Source organism: Sus scrofa, chromosome 2 (genome assembly GCF_054392235.1).
Source record: "Sus scrofa isolate SSC_HxYL_T2T_F1_AM1 chromosome 2, Sscrofa_HxYL_maternal_Yorkshire_Landrace_v2.0, whole genome shotgun sequence".
Taxonomy (NCBI): domain Eukaryota; kingdom Metazoa; phylum Chordata; class Mammalia; order Artiodactyla; family Suidae; genus Sus; species Sus scrofa.
Genome location: NC_139384.1, coordinates 113,153,146 through 113,172,954, shown reverse-complemented (window position 1 = coordinate 113,172,954; position 19,809 = coordinate 113,153,146). Strand labels below are relative to the sequence as shown.

Here is a 19,809-nt window from a genome sequence, read left to right as displayed (position 1 = left end):
CCACTTCAACACAAGGAACTCCAGGGGAAAAAAAACTTTAGAAAACGAGTTGACCCCCTGTACTTCACTGATAAGAAAATTTCCTTATCAATAGCAGGCACAGAGAGTTTAAAATATTTAACTAAGTCCACAAAGTGAGTTGGTAGTGCTCTAAAAGCAATTGTCTCCTAACTCTTTGGACACAATATCACATTCTGGTCATTTATTTTGTGTTCCAGGCTCCACTCCCAGGGTTAAGGGGATGACATGGTTCACATGTATAATATTTAATTAAAATAATTTAAAATGTATTAAATAAAACATCTCAAGCAAGCTTAATTTTAATATAAATGCTCTAGACCCTGGAAACTGGAAGGAATTTTAGGGTTGTTTTTCTGATGAATATATCAAATTCAAAATAAAAGTGGAGTTTTATTCTAGAAAGCACTCCAGTTTTGAAATTTAAAATGCCTAATAAGAGCCTATATCTCGTTTTATTTATTAAAAGATCATTATTCCTTAAGCAATGAGGTCCTGCTGTATAGCACTGGGGACTGTATCTAGCCACTTATGATAGAGCATGATAATGTGAGAAAAAAGAATGTATATATGTATGTGAGACTGGGTCACCTTGCTGTACAGTAGAAAAGTGACAGAAAACTGTAAACCAGCTATAAGGGAAAAAAATGAAAATCCTTTTTTAAAAAAAGTAAAAAAAGGTAAATAAATAAATAAATAAAAGATCATTATTCCCTTGTTGGAATTACTAATATTTGTTTGTAGTTGCCCAAACAGAAACGACAGGGTACAATGTGATCTTATGAATCAGGACTTATTCTTTGAACTAGTTCACCTTTACTGCTCAATTCTCATGTGCCAAATGATAGAGGACCAAAATTACTTATTTTTGTCTGCTAAATCATACATAAAAACCTTTAACCTGCTCCCAAACAATTTGCCCTAAACTCTTTCTAAATATAAAAAAAATATTTTTAGTTTAACACTTCATACCATTGGCAGATAACCCAAAGGGAATGTTTAAGGTTACCAGTGCATTTATCTTATCAAAAGTTGTCTGGTCTCTTTGGGCTACTATTTGGATTCCAGTTAATCAGGCCTATTTACTAGTTTAAGAACTTTCAGCAATTAACAGTATGCAAACAGCACCAATCTGCTGTTATTTCAGCTGGGAAAGCAGCTATATGATCCAATATACCAGCTTCCTTACTAAAAATAAATGGTAACACTTTCCACTCCCTGGGGAGTTAGTTTTCAAGTATGTCACACCGTCACACTGCATAACAAAACCAAAGAGTGTGAAACATCTGAATAATTTAAAAAAACCAAAAGACTTGCGATGTTTTCAGATTTAAAAAAATAATAAAGTAGTTTTGCCAACAAAAACATCATTGCAGGAAGACAAAACAAATACAGTGAATTTAAGAGGCAGGCTGTGATCGCTTTTCCTTTAAGAACTACTGCTTTCCTTGCTTGTAAGACTGCTTGGGTATATTAGCAATTTTTAACACAGAGTAATTCAAATCAACAATACATTTGCTCTTCAGACTTTGACACTTCCCCAGCTGCCAGGCCTGCGCTTAACTAAACAAGTACAGTAGTGCAAGTGGAACATTTATGTAACACAGAAACTATAAATGTTCTTTGAGAAACAAAGAAGCCTACTCACTCTAGAAGATATGACAAGGGGCTAAGAGTATTACATTTTAAAACAGAGAAAACTCCCCTGAGGAAGATATGTATTTTAAACTTACTATAGCTAAAATTATCATGTCATCTGTTTACTGACAATAAAATATCATTTCATTTCTCTAAATAATTTTTAAAAATTCACTTAGCATCTATCTGACTTTAGTCACTATACTAAGAAATTTACATGTATTCTTTCATTTAATCCTTGAAATAATCCAATGAGATGTAGAGAGTAACATTTATCCTATTTTATAAATAGAGAAACGGAGACTCAACATTAAACACCAAAACATGGTTTGAACTTGTGAGGTCTAACTTTAGTGCCTGAACTCTTACCCACTTCAGGCAAATCAAAGTGACACTAAAGACCAAGATCCTGTTGTGGCTCAGTGGTTAACAAATCTGACTGGGAACCATGAGGTTTTGGGTTCGATCCCTGGCCTCACTCAGTGGGTTGAGGATCCAGCATTGCCATGAGCTGTGGTGTAGGTTGCAGACGTGGCTTGGATCTGGCGTAGGCTGGCAGCAACAGCTCTGATTAAACCCCTAGCCTGGGAACCCCCATGTGCCACAGGTGCCCTAAAGAACAACAACAACAAAAAAAAAAGAACAAGATTTAAAAAAAAAATTTTTAATGACACTAAAGAAATTTTAGAGTAGAAGAGATGTCAAAATACCTGAAATAAACATTGCTGATAATAAAATCATAAAACAATCCTATCTACGGCCCTTCTTTTCCACTGACAAGTATGTAGTGATTCCCTTCCCAGTGCTCTTTCCTCCCCCTTCTGCCATAACACACTTGCACACACACGCACCCATGCACACACTTGCACGTGCGCGCACACACACAACTTCACTAATAGTGCCTATGGTAGTAAAAAAAATAGAGCAGGAAAAAGTTAATGTTCTACCTCAAAAAATGGACTAAATACTAAGTGTGACCTCAGAACTTGTTGGGTAGGGAAGGGAAGAGAGATCCTTATTGGAACAATCGATTAGATGTTCCCACTTGTTTGTTTACTTCTAGGTAAACGCATTTACAGGTATATAGGAGCAAGAAAAAAAGTCTCCACAGAAGAGCTGGATCCTGGATTTCCTTCACTTCTCTGCTCAAGACAAAAGGTCTGCTCTTTACCTGACAGAAACAAATGTAGCAGGTTTCTAAAACAGAGTTAAAAATGAATTTTCTCTAAATAAACGTGGCTCTTAGTGAAGCAAATCCTGGAGACTATCATTTTCCAGTCTACAGAACTTATTGTGATGTAGGAAATGTTTAACATCTCTGCAGTCCAATAAAGTAGCCACTAGCAGAGTTCCTGTTGTGGCTCAGGGGGTTACAAAACCGGCTAATATCCATGAGGATGCAGATTTGATCCCTGGCCTTACTCAGTGGGTTAAGGATCTAGCGTTGCCCAAGAGCTGTGGTGTAGGTCGCAGACACAGCTCAGATCCTACATTGTTGTGGCTGCAGTGCAGGCCAGCAGCTGCAGCTCCAAGTCAGTCCCTAGCCTGGGAATTTCCATATGCTGCAGGTGTGAGCCAAAAAAAGTAAAAAAAAAAAAAAAGAAGAAGCCACTAGCCACATGTGGCTGCTGAGCACTTGATATGTGGATAGTGGGACATGGGAGGAACAAACTTTTTAACTTTATCTCATTTTAAAAATCACGTACAGATAATGGCTCTCATTTGGGCAGAATAGCTCTAGAATCATCTCAATAACAACCATTTACTGAGTATCTGTTATGTACTACAAAGCTACCTTTGAGGAAGGTACAATGGTGTACCCATTTTACAGAAAAGGAAATTGAGGCTAAGAGAGATTAAGTGACTTGGTCATGGCTTTACAACTAGTAAGTGATAAATTCTGGATTTTACACCCATGTCTGTCCCTCTCAAAGCCTGATGCTTTGACTACCAGTTATTCTCAACACTGGCTGCATATTAACTGGTGTGCTTTTCAAAAATATTCATCCCCATGTCTCATGCCCCAATAATTCGTATTTAATTGGTCAGGGGCAGGGCTCAGGCAAATGCACATCTCTGAAGCTTCCACTGTACAACACCACTGATGTGACCAAGGCCTCTTGGCCGTGGACAACCATTTCCAAAAGGGGGCTGCGATGAAATGCTACCTGCACCTCTTCTCTTAAGCATGGTTAACAGTTTAATACTAACAGGTGTGCCACTCCTGCCTTTTGCAGATCAAAGTAAATGACTCAGAGCTACTCTGAGCTAGGGTGAGGTCAACTTAGCTGGTGTTTTAATGCAGCTGAGACCAGGGCCCAGGTATGGGTTTAAATGTAAATGCTACAGCTTTTGGTGCTGTGGGGTTGGCATACAAGCAAAAGTCAAGAAAGCTCAGACTTTTAGACTTGTCAGACACACGGTTGCCATGAACCTCCAATTTGTATAAAATACAACATCTATAAGGTACAATAAAAGGAGATATGCCCTTTTAAAGCCCCATGAAGCAACTCAGAAGCCCAATAACAGACAAAGGCTGAGAGTGTGTAGCATGCGACTATATCTAGAGATGGGAATGCTCTTAGATTTTAAAGCCCCATGAAGCAACTCAGAAGCCCAATAACAGACAAAGGCTGAGAGTGTGTAGCATGCGACTATATCTAGAGATGGGAATGCTCTTAGAATGCAACTATATCTAGAGATGGGAATGCTTGGCTCTCCCACACTTGTTGGCTTCATCTTCTCCTTCTCCTCTTTCTACTGCTCCAAAGTCCTCAGGAGTGGTCTGAGGGCCTCTATGCAGCATTTTGCACTCTGCCAAGGTTACCTCTTTTTTTTTCATACTGACATATAATTGACATATAATCTTATATTAGTTTCAGGTATATAGCATAATGATACAATATTTATATATATTGCAAAATGACCATCACAGTAAGTATAGTTAACATCCATCATCAAACATAATTACACAATCTTTTATGTGTGTATGATGTGATGAGCTGTCAATGTTACTTTTAACAGAGGTAACCTTACTCTTGCATATAATTGGTGCTTAAAATTATTTTTTTTGTCTTTTGTCCTTTTTTAGAGTCGCACCCATGGCATATGAAGGTTCCCAAGCTAGGGGTCTAATCAGAGCTGTAGCTGCCGGCCTACGCCAGAGCCACAGCAACTTGGGATCCGAGCTGCGTCTGCAACCTACGCCACAGCTCACGGCAATGCCAGATCCTTAACCCACTGAGCGAGGCCAGGGATCAAACCCACAACCTCATGGTTCCTAGTCGGATTTGTTAACCACTGAGCCACAACAGGAACTCCTGGTGCTTAAAATTATGACTATGAAATGAATTAAAGCAGATTTGGGAATTCAAGAGACAGATTATTCAGCTTCTGAATGGGTTCAGATTCCTGTCTGAACCTGTATTTGGTAAATATGTTTTTAAAAAATCAAACCAAAAAGTCCTTTTAGAACCTTTGCACATAATTCACAAAAGTAGGTAGAGAAGATGACATCAGTCTCCAGGGCAGGATTATAGGCATATCTCCTTTTATTGTACCTTATAGATGTTGTATTTTATACAAATTGGAGGTTCATGGCAACCGTGTGTCTGACAAGTCTATTAGCATCAGCTTTCCAACAGTATTTGCTCACTTAATGTCTCAGTGTCACATTTCGGTTTCTCACTATACAGCAAACTTTTTCATTATGATGACAATTGCTCTGGTGATCTGTGATCAGTGATATTTGATGTTACTACTGTAATTGTTTTGAGGAGCCATAAACCGTTAAGATGGCAAACTTCCCTGATAAAAGCTGTATGTGTTCTGACTACTTAAGTGACTGGCTGATAGTTCCCTAACCTCTCTCTCTCTTCAGGCCTCCCTATTCCCTGAGACACAACAATATTGAAATTAAGCCTGTTAATAACCATACAATGACTTCTAAGTTCTCAAGTGAAAGGAAGCGTCAGACATCTCCCACTTTAAATCAAAAGCTAGAAATGATTAAGCCTAGTGAGGAAGGCATGTTAAAAGCTGAGATAGGCTGACACTTGGGCCTCTTGCACACTTAGGCCCTTTGGCACAACTTAGCCAAGTTGTAAATGAAAAGTTCTTAAAGGGAATTAAAAATGCTACTCTAGTGATCACATGAATGTTAAAAGAGCAAAACACTATTATTGCTGACATAGAGACAACTTTAGTGGACTGTACAGAAAATCAAAGCAGCCACAACATTCCCTTAAGTCAAAGCCTAATAAAGAACAATACCTTGGAGTTCCCGTCGTGGTGCAGTGGTTAACGAATCCGACTAGGAACCATGAGGTCGCGGGTTCGGTCCCTGCCCTTGCTCAGTGGGTTAACGATCCGGCGTTGCCGTGAGCTGTGGCATAGGTTGCAGACGCGGCTCGGATCCTGCGTTGCTGTGGCTCTGGCGTAGGCCGGTGGCTACAGCTCCGATTCAACGCCTAGCCTGGGAACCTCCATATGCCGTGGGAGCGGCCCAAGAAATAGCAACAACAACAACAACAAAAAAGACAAAAGACAAAAAAAAAAAAAAAAAAAAAAAAAAAAGAACAATACCCTAACTGTCTAAAATCCTATGAGGGCTATGAGAGGTGAGGAAGCTGCTGAGGAAAAAGTTTCAAGCTAGCAGAGGTTGGTTCAAGAGGTTTTAAAAGAGAAGCCATATCCATAACATCAAAATACAAGGTGAAGCAGCAAGAGCTCATGTAGAAGATATAGCAAAAGATAACAGAAAATCTAGCTAAAAACTTTAATAATGGCAGCTACACTAAACAACATTTTTTTTTTTTTTTTTTTTTTTTTTTTTTTTGCTTTTTGGGGCCAAACCTGTGGCATATGAAAGTTCCTAGGTTAGGGATAGAATCAGAGCTGCAGCTGCCAGCCTACACCACAACCACAGCAACCAGGGATCCAAGCCACATTTGTGACCTACGCCATAGCTCATGGGCCTTAGCTGGATTCTTAGCCCACTAAGCAAGGCCAGGGTTTGAACCCGCATCCTCATGGAAATGAGTCAGATTCATAACCTACTAGGCCACAACAGGAACTTTATCAATATATTTTCAATGTAAATGAAACACCCTTCTATTGGAAGAAGATGTCATATAGGACCTTCATAGCCAGAGAGGAAAAGTCAACCCTTGGCTTTAAAGCTTCAAAGGACTCTTTTGTTAGGGGATAATGCAGCTAGTCACTCAAAGTGGAATTTCATGGATCATTTCAAAAATTCTGGAGCCCATAAGAATTATGCTACATCTACTCTACCTGTGCTCTATAAATGGAACAAAGCCTGGGTGAAAGCACATCTGTTGACAACAGGGTTTACTCAATATTTTGTGCCCACTGTTGAGGCCCACCACTCAAAAATAAAGATCCCTTTCAAAATATGACTGCTCATTGGCATCTAGTCACCCAAGAACTCTAGCGGAAGTGTACAAGGAGATTTATGGTGTTTTCGTGCCTGCCAGTACATCTGCAGCCCATGGATCAAGAAGTAATTTTGTCCCTCAAGTCTTACTATTTAAGAACATTTGGTAAGGCTATAGATAGCGGCTCCTCTGAGGGAGCTGGGCCAAGTCAACTGAAAACTTCCTGGAAAGGATTCACCATTCTATGCCATTAGGGACACTTGCAATTCATAGGAAACATCAAAATAACAACACTAACAGGGGTTTGGAAGAAGTTGCTTCCCACCTCCAGAATGATTTTGAGGGGTTCAAGACTCCAGCAGAGGAAGTAACTGCAGATGTGGTGAAAAGAGTAAGAGAGCTAGGATTAGAAGTGGAGCCTGAAGAGGTGACTGAATTGCTGCAATCTCATGAAGAAACTTGAACAGATGAGGAGTTGTTTCCTATGGATGAGCAAAGAGAGTGGTTTCTTGAGATGGATTCTAGTTCTGGTAGAAGTAGATCTTGAGAAAGAACATGCTCTGAAAATTGTTGAAATGACAATATAGGATTTAGAATATTATGCAAACTTAGTTTAGAGGCAGGGTTTGAGAGGATTCACTCCAATTTTTTTAAAATGTAATCTTATTGGCATATAGTTGACTTACAATGTTGTATTAGTTTCAGATGTACAGCAAAGTGAACCAGTCATACATATAAACACAGCCATTCTTTTTTTCCCATATAGGTTATTACAAACAATTGAGTAGATTTTCCTGTGCTATACACCTAGTTTATATGGTAGTGTGTAAATATTATTCTCACCCTCCCAATTCTTTCCTCCCCCTAGTATTGACTCCACTTTTGAAAAAGTTCTATACTGTGAGTAATGAAGGGTCAGATGATTATTAGCACTTTTTAGCAATACAGTAAATTTATTTGTGGCCACACTTGCAGCATGGGAAGTTCCTGGGACAGGGACAAAATCTGAGACATAGCTGCAACCTATGCTGCAGCTGCAGCAGCATCGGATCCTTTAACCCACTGCACCAGACTGGGTATCCAACTCATGCCTCTGCAGTGACCAGAGCTGCTGGAGTTGGATTTTTAACCCATTACACCACGGTGGGAATTCCAATACAGTATCCTTATTTTTATTTTTTTCTTTTTATGGCCACACCTGTGGCATATGGAAGTTCCCAGGGCTAGGGGTCAAATCAGAGCTACAATTAAGGCCTACACCACAGCCACAGCAACGCCGAATCTGAGCTGCATCTGTGACCTACCCTGCAGCTTGCCCCAACAACACATCCTTAACCCACTGAGCAAGGCCAGAGATCAAATCCACATGGATACTATGTCAGGGTCTTAACCCAGTGAGCCACAGTGGGAAGTCCCAATATAGTACCTTTAAATTAATACCTTTAAATTAAGGTATGTACCTTGTTTTTTAGACATAATGTTACTGCACACATAATAGGCTACAGTATAGTGTAAATGTAACTTTTATATTTTCTTGGGAATCAAAAAATTAATTTGATTCACTTTATTTTGATATTCTTTTCATTGTGGTGATCTGGAACCAAACCTGTAATCTCTTAGATATACTTGTATTTTTTGCTTCAGGGTAGAAAAGGCTTAAAAGTGATAAAATAAGAAGGAAAAATGAGACTACTGACAAAAAATTAAATAGAGGAATTTACACCATACTCCAAGAGTCCTAATAGGCATTGGAAACTTGCATTTATCCTTATCTTTGGTTAGAAGACCGCCAAATCTTGTTCTGGGGGTTAAAAAGAAAGTCAGCAGTGCAAAGGAAATTGCCACGAAAATAGAAAATGCTGCTATAAACATTACCTTTAACACTAGCCAAGTATGTCTCTGTCTCCTACAATAAAGGAACACAAATGAAAATAATTTGTGATTTAAATTATCCTCAGGAATGGTGTGTGGCTATAAAATGCACTATGAAAATCATCTCTTCATTCAAGAACTCAGCACAGCTGCTCCAATAAGGAGGCTGTGTATGTTCTGAAGCTAAATGAACTTGTGTTCTAAGACTCCGCCTTTAGAAGTAACAGCTCTGAAAGCTATGAGCAAAAAAATTCAAGGATGATTATAGCAAATGGCTTCAAAAAGAAATATCTAGTATGTTGGCAAGTGCCCTTTAAGAGGCAGGACTTGAATTCTCTTGAAACGAAATCACCAATCATTCTTTTGGCCTGCTGCTTACAAAAGTAGAGAAAACATAGGTTTTCTGAGCTACAGCTGCAGATTCAAAAATTAGTAGCATTAGATTTTGCTTTAGTAATGTAAGACACCCCAAAGAGTGCAGAAGGAATTAGCTAAGGGTGTTTAGAGATATGAAAGAAGATAATGGTAGAAAAAGCCACTTCAAATATCTCCAGACTTGAATTTCAAGCCAAGGTTTCTTTCAAATCATATCTGTCTGCTTCACCCTAGTCCCCACCCCAGGCCTTCCCTCCTTGCCACCTGTGCCTACCCTCCACCCCCACTTTCTTAATAGTAGTAATATGCCCAAGGCTTTAAAATAACACAGAGGTATGTAAAATAAAATGTTAAATATCTTCTAACTGCAGAGTTCCCCTTGTGGTTCAGCAGATTAAGAAGTGGACACAGTGTCCATGAGGATGCAAGTTTGATCCCTGGCCTCAATCAGTGGGGTAAGGATCTGGCATTGTTGCAAACTGCAGCAAAGGTTTTAGATGTGGCTCGGATCCCAGGTTGCTGCAGGCCGGCAGTTGCAAGTCTGATTCAATTTGACCCCTAGCCTGGGAACCTCCATATGGCGCAGATACAGCCCTAAAAAAATAAATAAATAAATAAATAAATAAATAAAAACTTCTATTCAATCCTATTCCAAATCTCTAGAATTTTTTTCAATCACTGTCTAGCTTTTAAAAGGTTAAAGAAACACCCTCTCCAATGTGTAGTAAGTCTGTTTCTCTGGCCTCAAATTTTCTACTAGGGCCAATTATGTAAGCTAGAAAACAGGAGAGAGAGAATCAAAAGAAAGAAACTCTACTCCTCACTTCTTCCCAACCATTTCTGTGCCTTTGCACAAAACACATCCCTCCCTGGAGTGCAGGGAAACTGTCTGGAAAGTGAGGGAGGTGAAAACACTGATTCTTAGTTCACTTTGAATTCAAACCTTCTGTATCAGTGCTGCCTAACAGAAACATAAGTGAGCTACAAATGTGAGCCACATTAGTAATTTAAAATTTTTGAACAACCACATTTAAAAAAATAAAAAGAGGAGTTCCCACTGTGGCACAACAGGATCACTGGTGTCTCTGCAGTGCCAGGACAGGTTCAACCTCCGGTCCAGCACAGTGGGTTAAAAGATCCAGCATTGCCGCTGCTGTGGTGTAGGTTGCAACTGTGGCTCAGCTCTGATCCCTGGCCCAGTAACTCCCATATGCCTTGGGGTGGCCAGAAAAGAAAATAATATAAAATAAAATTAAAATAAAAAATAAAAAGAAACAGGCGAAGGTAATTTTAATCCTTTTTTCACCCCAATATAGTCAAAATATTATCATTTCAACATATAATCAAAATTAAAACATTAATTTTTAACAGTAATATTAACAGTTTACATTCTACTTTTCAAACTAAGTCTTCAAAATTTAGTGGGTATTTGACAAAGGACATCTCAGTTCAAACTACCTACACTTCAGGTGTTCAGGAGTCACTCATAGAAAATTGCTACTGTTTTTAGCATTCCAATTTTATATCTGCGCTGGACATTATTGCAGGAAAAGTTCTATTTTGGCAAGTGGCTCATTTCTGCATCTCTACACTTGACTGCATCTGTTGCCAACAAAACATTATGACTGATTATCATTTGTTGGCAATATCTAATTATTAATAACACAATGTTGAATCTACTTCTACTACTCACAGAGTTTCAGTATGAGAGCTTTGATTAATACCAGTGCTGTTTCCCGATACCACATTTAGTCTTCAAGTGCTTTTTGCTTGTCCGGCTGAGTCATTCCTATTGAATTTTAGATCATTTACCCAGAGCTTCACAGAGCAATTAGGATATAATATCATTGGGGTTTTTTGGGTTTTTTTTTTTTTTTTTTTTTTCTTTTTGCCATTTCTTGGGCTGCTCTCGAAGCATGTGGAGGTTCCCAGGCTAGGGGTCGAAACAGAGCCATAGCTGCCGGCCTACACCAGAGCCACAGCAACACAGGATCCAAGCCACGTCTGCAACCTACACCACAGCTCACGGCAACGCCAGATCTTTAACCCACTGAGCAAGGGCAGGGATCGAACCCACAACCTCAAGGTTCCTAGTTGGATTCGTTAACCATTGAGCCACGACAGCAACTCCAGGATATAATATCATTGTTAATTAACAATTTGAAAAGTATCCTATGCTTTTAAAAGCAGATTAAATCACTCACTTGTATCTTATCAATAATGTTCTCTACCTCTAAATCCTCTCACTAAGAAAACATGTAACATATCACAAAGCATAGAGCATTACCAAGCATGAAAGTTTAGTAGGTGACATGTCATTTAAACATTGTACTCTTTTCTGGAGTTTCCATCATGGCTCAGCAGAAATGAATCCGACTAGTATCCATGAGGATGCAGGTTCGATCCCTGGCCTTGCTCAGTGGGTTAAAGATCCCACCTTGCTGTGAGCTGTAGTGTAGGTTTCAGAAGCGGCTTGGATCTGGTGTTGCTGTGGCTGTGGTGTAGGCTGGTGGCTATAGCTCCAATTCGACCCCTAATCTGGGAACCTCCATATGCTGTGGGTGGTACAGCCCTAAAAAGACTGAATAAACAAAACAAACAAATAAATAAACATAGTACTGTTCTCTGATAAATTCAAAAAATTACTCTTAAATACCTCCCACAGGTCAGGACCTGTGCTTGGTTTTGAGGATCCCTATCTTGGTGGTATAATTTCAAAGATTCCATCAGAATAGCCCATTATCAGAGGTTCTGGCATTTATGTATTGGGGTTAGGGAGTAGGGTTTTTTCCTATGGTATCTTTTCCTATAGACAATTCTTTTCTCACCCCCAAATCAGACACATTTTTAAGTAGAACCCTTCCTTATCTCTATTCTGCCTATAGAACAAAATAGGCTGAAATACCACCTTAGGTGTACGCTATAAATTTTAGAGTAATACATGTTCACTGTAAAAGAAAATATTCAAACAACTCTAAACTATATAAGGTAAAAAGTGAAAGTTCTCCCCTCTAGCAAAAACCAAGCAGGAGGCATAACTCTCCCAAACTTCAGGAAATATTACAAAGCCACAGTCATCAAGACAGTGTGGTACTGGTACCAAAACAGACAGACAGACCAATGGAACAGAAGAGAGAACCCAGAAATAAACCTAGATACCTACAGTCAGTTAAATTTCAACAAAGGAGGCAAGAATATAAAATAGAAAAAAGACAGTCTTTTCAGCAAGTATTGCTGGGAAACCTGGACAGCTGCATATAAATCAATGAAATTGGAAAACACCCCCACACCATGCATGAAAAAAAAACTCAAAATGGCTTAAAGACTTAAATGTAAGACAAGACACCATCAAACTCCTAGAAGACAACATAGGCAAAACATTCTCTGATATCAACAAATGTTTTCTCAGGTCCTCCTAAAGCAACAGAAATAAAAGCAAAAATAAACCAATGGGACCTAATCAAACTGACAAGCTTTTTCATAGCAAAGGAAACCAAAAAGAAAACAAAAAGACAACTTACAGAATGGGAGAAAATAGTTTCAAATGATGCAGCTGACAAGGGCCTAATCTCTAAAACATACAAACTTATACAACTCAACAGCAAAAAAGCCAACAACCCAACTGAAAAATGGGCAAAGGACCTGAAGAGACATTTCTCCAAGGAAGATGTACAGATGGCCAACAAACACTTGAAACAATGCTCAACATCCCTGATTATTAGAGAAATGCAAATCAAAACTACCAAGAGATACCACCTCACACCAGTCAGAATGGCCATCAATAAGTCCACAAATAACAAATGCTAGAGAGGGTGTGGAGAAAGGGAACCCTGCTTCACTGCTGGTGAGACTGTAAATTGGTACAACCACTATGGAAAACTGTATGGAGGTACCTTAGAAATCTACACATAGAACTACCATATGATCCAGCAATCCCACTCTTGAGCATATATCAGGACAAAATTTTCCTTGGAAAAGACACATGTACCTGCATGTTCATTACAGCACTATTCACAATAGCCAAGACATGGAAACAACCCAAATGTCTATCAACAGATGAATGGATTAGGAAGATGTGGTATATATATATATATATATATATATATATACAATGGAATACTACTCAACCATAAAAAAGAACAAAATAATGCCACTTGCAGCAATATGGATGGGACTAGAGACTCATACTAAGTGAAGTATGTCAGAAAGAGAAAGACAAATATAGTATGATATCACTTATATCTGGAATCTAATATGTGGCACAAATGAACCGTTCCACAGAAAAGAAAATCATGTACATGAAGAAGAGACTTGTGGTTGCCAAGGGGGAGGGGGAGGGAGTGGGATGGATTGGAAATTTGGGGTTGATACAAACTACTGCCTTTGGAATGGATAAGCAGTGAGATCTTGCTGTATAGCACTGGCAACTACATTTAGTCACTTATGATCAAGCATGATAATGTGAGAAAAAAGAATGTATGCATGTATGTGTAACCGGGTCACCTTGCTGTATAGCTATAATGGAAAAAATAAAAATCATTATAAAATAAAATTTAAAAAAAAGAAAGTTTTCCCCTCTTTTAATGCATTATTCCAGATATACCCCTCAGAGGTGACTACTGTTTAGAATTTTATAAATATCATCCTAGAATTCTCCAAGCATATATAAATATGTGCACACAGTATACACATATGCATACACAGATGTACACATATGCAAATTTTAAGAAAGTATTTCTAAAGTAACACATGATTATGAAGAAAATTCAAATAACATGCATATAAAAATGGAATGATCATATTCAAATAGAATATTTGAGGGAGTATTTTTTTCTTTGTTTCTTTTTAGGGCTACACCTGCAGCATATGGGTTCCCAAGCTAAGGGTCAAATCAGAGCTGCAGCTGTGGGCCTACTCCACAGCTTGTGGTAACACCAGATCCTTAACTCAATGAACAAGGCCAAGGAAGGAATCTGCATCCTCACAGACACTATGCAGTGTTCTTAACCCACTGAGGCACAATGGGAACTCCTGAGGGAGTATTTAAAACAAAGTAACACATGATTATGGAGAAAATGCAAATTACGTCAAAACACAAATTGGAAAATACGAAGTGAAATTTTCCCTATCCCACATTCTCACTACCCAAAGGTAATAAAAAATGCCAAAAGTTCTTTTTGTGTGTACCCTTTGTGAAATTTTCTAAGAATACACACACACACATACACATACTTGCCCAAAATACCAATGAATATATAAAGAATATATATATGTTAATGTAGTTATCAAATATGATTCTTATTGTGAAATCAATATATACACAGGTAAGTGTTCAAAATAGCAAAGTGAACTCCCTTGCAGTCACCACCCAGGTTGAAAAGTGAAACACTGCCAGCCTCTTAGAAGCCCTCTTCACAATTCCTAATCACTACCTGCTCCTTCTCAAAGGTTTCCACTATCCTGACTTAATCAGTTTCTTGTATTTCTTTTTAATTTTACCACCTAAGCACACATCACTAAGGACTGTAAATCTTCCTGTTTTCAGATTTTTAAACAAATGTAATCATACCATAGGGGTTCTTTTGGGTCTTGCTTCTTTATTTGCAATATTTTTCTTTCCTTTTTGGCCACCCTATGGCATATGGATTTCCTGGGCCAGGGATAGATCCAAGCCACAGTTGCAACCTGTGCTACAGCTGAGGCAATGCCAGATCCTTTAACCCACTACTGTAGGCCTGGGATCAAACCTGTCCTGGTGCTGCAAAGATGCGGCCAATTCCATTGCGCAACAGTGGGAAACCCTATTTGCAATATTTATTTATTTTTAGCATCTTAGTCAATATGTAGAGAATTACCTCATCCTTTTAATTCCATGATATAGATTTAGAATTAAACAAATGCCTTATAAGTAACAAATTATTTTCACACTTTTTGGTCATTATGAATAATGTTATAAAACACATCTTGGGCACTCATTTTCAAAAATCAATTGTTTTAACTTAAAAAGTAACTTACTACTAACACAAAATGAAATGAGATAGCATGTTAATTATTTCAGATTCATTAAACAAATTTCACTTCCGATTCAATAAAATTTTAATACAGGGAGAGCTTATCTTCTAAATTCTAGATTGCCTTCCAAAACTTACATTTTGCTTAGAGGCAAGGAGACATCTTTAGAGCACATTGGTATTGTTTTTTTTTTTCAAAGAACGGTCCCTAAATTGCTAGCATCACAGTTATTAGAGAATCTCGCTAGAATGCACGTTTCTTAGCATTCACACCTTTGGAGACGGGCCTAATAAATTAGTTAGGATATAGTCTAAACTGCTATAATCAAGAGACAACAAAATATAGTGGCATCAACAGTCCAGTGTAGCCCAGGCTAGCCACTGTGGAGAAGGCAGCTGTACTTCATAAAGCTATACAGGGAGTCAAATTAATGCTGCCCTGTTGTTGCTCTGCCAACCCTTGGGTTGTGGCTTTGCTTGCATAGGAGAAGCTGGTCCCTGACCATGTTAACAGACTATCACTTTTCTCAGCAGAGGGAAGGGGAAACCAAGGAAGTAGAAAGCAAACAATTCATCAGGAAGTACAGAAGTTGGGCACATTCCATTGCCAGAAATATATGGCCACAGCCAGTTGCAAGGCATGCGGGGAACATGTGGTTTCTGACCCTACTGACCATGTGCCCTCTTAACACTGGCAAGGGGCAGGGTTTAATTACCAAGAGGACGAAGAGGATGGATATGGGGGACAATTAGCAGCACCTATGCATCTTCACTGTTAGTCAATCCAAATCCTTTGTCCCCACGGTGTGACCAATCTCTAAGCCGGAAAAATGTTCTTTTATATCTGTTTCAATGTCACTTCTCCCAAGTACCTCTGGAACTTCATGGGCTATCTACACTTACTGAGAATACCAGCAATCAATAAAAAATAACAGCCCATATTAATGAAGTGCTAACTATGTGCCAAGAACCTCAAATGAATTAATTCATTGAATCCTTACAATAAGCTTAAGAGGGAAGTACTACTACCACCCTTCCTTACAGATAAGAAAACTATAACTTAAGGAAGTGCCTTCCCCAAGCTGTAAAATTAGTCTGTAATTCGTATGAATTGAGACTTGAACCCAAAATCTATGTGCTTAACCTTAGTCTGTACAATGAAGGGTTACATTTAAAAGAACATCTATCAGAGATCCCGTCATGGCTCAGTGGAAATGAATATGATTAGCATCCATGAGAATGTGGGTTCTATCCTTTGATCCCTGGCCTCGATCAGTGGGTTAAGGATTCAGTGTTGTCCTGAGCTGCAGCTCAGATCCCATGTTGCTGTGGCTGTGGTGTAGGCTGGCAGCTGTAGTTCCCATTCAATCCCTAGCCTAGGAACTTCCATAGGCCCAGAGTGTGGCCCTAAAAAGCAAACAAAACAAAACAAAACAAAATCTTTAAGAATTTATATATGTTCAATATAGAAGTCATTGAGATCAATAATTTGGATAAAAAGAAGCAAGATTTGGGGGAACTGTTAGAAGAGGCACACAAGACTGACCCATTAATATCAGGATATTATCCCCATTAACATTAGGATTAGTGGAGCTCCCGTCGTGGCTCAGTGGTTAATGAATCCCACTAGGAACCCTGAGGTTGCGGGTTCGATCCCTGGCCTTGCTCAGTGGGTTAAGGATCTGGCATTGCCATGAACTGTGATGTAGATTGCAGACACGGCTAGGATCCTGCGTTGCTGTGGCTGTGGCGTAGGCCAGCAGCTACAGCTCCAATTCAACCCCTCGCCTGGGAACCTCCATATGCTGTGGGAGCGGCCCAAGAAATGGAAAAAAAAAAAAAATTAGGATTAGTATCCTAATATTAATGATACTATTGATTGACACAGAGCATTTACACTCTGCAAGGCACTATTCTATGTGCTTCACCCTTGTACCAAGCCTGATTAGAGTTAGGTCCTCTAATCAATCATCTTCAGTTTATAGATAAGAAAACTGGGGCACAGAGATGTTAAGTCACTTAGCCAAGGTCACACAACTGATAAGAGTAATGTGCTTAACCACTAGCCTATACCACCAACATACAAAGAGAAGCAGGCATAGTCTCTTGGGACTGCTGATAGTTATGAGTCATATTGACCAAAGTTCTAATAGACATTGCCTTTTTACAGGGCATTTCTTAGGTAACAAGTTTTAGTTTATGAGTGAAGTTAAAGCTCTCTGATGCACAGATAAAGCAATTAGCAAGTCCTCTAAACTTGATGATGAAAAACATCTTACTTCATCATTATCAATTAATATTTATCAATTTCTACACTAAATCCTGGAGATATAGTGGATGTATTGCATTCTTATTTTTCATCATAGCTCCTTTAAGTAAAATGATTTCCCAAAATTTGCATTTGACCTTTGTCATGCAAGGCACACTTCAGAATGATCGGAGGACACTAGGACAAGGAATGTTGTATTTCCGTCTAATGACCAGTGTTGTTTTTGCCCCCAAGCTTCATCTTACCTCTCATTGCTTCAGTGCACTTGGAACTGCCAAGCTCATGGTCTGCTGCATTCTAGAAACAATTCTCACTAAAAGAAAAAAGAATAGGCATTATTATTATATGAATTATTAAGAATATCAGTGTACTGTATACATCTTTGGAGGGCATGAATTAAAGGGGTAGCATGAGGAAGTTTCCCTGTGGTGAGAGAACAGTTCTTGATTGTGGTGGTAGGTACACAAATGTTTACATGAAATGAAACTACATCCTGCAGCAACATAAGGTTTACTTGTCTCCTCTCTCTTTTTTTTTTTTTTTTTTTTTTTTTTGGTAACACCTATGGCATATGGATGTTCCTGGGTCAGGGACTGAATCCCAGCCACAGCTGTGACCTATGCCACGAGGGCAGCAACACCAGATCTTTAACCCACTGTGCCAGGCCGGGAGTTGAACTGGCACCACCAGAGACAAGCCAGATCATTAGCCCACTGCGCCACAGGAGGAACTCCTTGTCCCTCTCTTTAAAGGCTTTCCCAAATGGAAAATTTCAGCCAGCAACAAGAACTATTAGCACAGCTCTCCCTGGTCTTTGTGTTCATACCTACTAGTACCCAGGTGTGCTTTCATGTTTTCTACAGTTTACTTTTTATTTTTTAAGGCAACATCAATGGCATATGGAAGTTCTTGGCCAGTTCTCGAGCCACAGCTGTCGCAACGTCAGGATCAGTTACTCCACTGCCCCAGGGATCTAACCAACTCCTCCACAGTGACCCAAGCAGATGCAGTCAGATTCTTAACCCACAGTACCACAGCAGGAACTCCCATATTTTCTACATTTTAAAACAGAAGAATAAGAGTTCTCTGGTGACTCATCAGGTTAAGGATCCAGTGTTGTCACTGCTGTGGTGTAGGTTCAGTCCCTGGCCCTGTAACTTTTGCATGCCATGCCTTTTTCATGCTAGGCTACTTTTACAAATTAAAATCCCTAAGTGGTAGAATATGGGTGGCGGGGGTGGGGTGGTGGGGAGTAGTATTTTGAAGAAAATCTGGGAAGAGAGAGAGAAAGGATTTAAGGGTGTAGAAGCTATATTTATATTCCTATATGCTTAGTTCTTCCTTAATTCACTTATAAAATAATTACTCATTGGACCACTCTAAAAGGCCACTAATGAACTTAAGCCAATTCCCTCTGAAGCATTTTTGAGATACTGCACTTTTTCTAAAAATAAATTTAAATCATGGCCTTTTTCAACTCTTCCCCATAAATAATTTATGAATAAAAAACACATGGAAGTTTCTATTGTGGCTCAGTGGCAATGAGACTGACTAGTATCCATGAGCATACAGGTTCCATCCCTGGCCTTGCTCAGTGGGTTAAGGATCCAGTGTTGCCATGACCTGTGGTGTAGGTTGCAGATGCAGCTAGGATCTTATATTTCTGTGGCTATAGTGTAGGCTGGGAGCTGCAGCTCCAATTCGACCCCTAGCCTGAAAACTTCCATATGTCACAGGTGCGGCCCTAAAAAGAAAAAGAAAAAAAAATAACACACATTATTTATTCTTCATTATCTTGTTTCTCTACCCCACCTGGGCAGTGTCAGTCTTCCTTTTACTTATAACCTTTATCTTGAACTTATAAATTATTAATTAGCATTTTTCATGTATAACTGAAGAGAAAGCAAAAGTTTTAAAGTTATTATGTCTTGCAAGGTGCTCTTAGTGAGTTTGTTTGTATTTTTTTTTTTATGGCTGTACCTGAAGCATATGGAAATTCCCAGGCAAGGGGCTGAATCAGAGTTGTAGCTGCCAGCCTACACCACAGCCACACAGGATCCTAGCCACATCTGTGACCCACACCATAGCTCATGGCAACACAGGATCCTTAACCTCCAGAGTGAGGCCAGGAATCAAACCCTCATCCTCATGGCTACTACTCAGATTCATAACCTGCTGAGCCACAATGGGAACTCCCTCAGTGAGTTTAATGTAATCTGTAGTATGACCT

At 39.1% G+C, this 19,809-nt stretch overlaps 1 protein-coding gene across 1 annotated transcript in view; it reads right to left on the bottom strand.

Annotated features, from left to right (window-relative positions):
* The window catches only part of LOC146405651 (uncharacterized), a 467,211-nt gene that overhangs the window by 330,248 nt on the left and 117,154 nt on the right, over window positions 1-19,809 (bottom strand). Inside the window, exon 6 of the mRNA XM_085011721.1 lies at window positions 17,825-17,892. The gene's annotated coding sequence lies outside the window, so the exon portion shown is untranslated. The remainder of the gene's footprint in view (window positions 1-17,824; window positions 17,893-19,809) is intronic.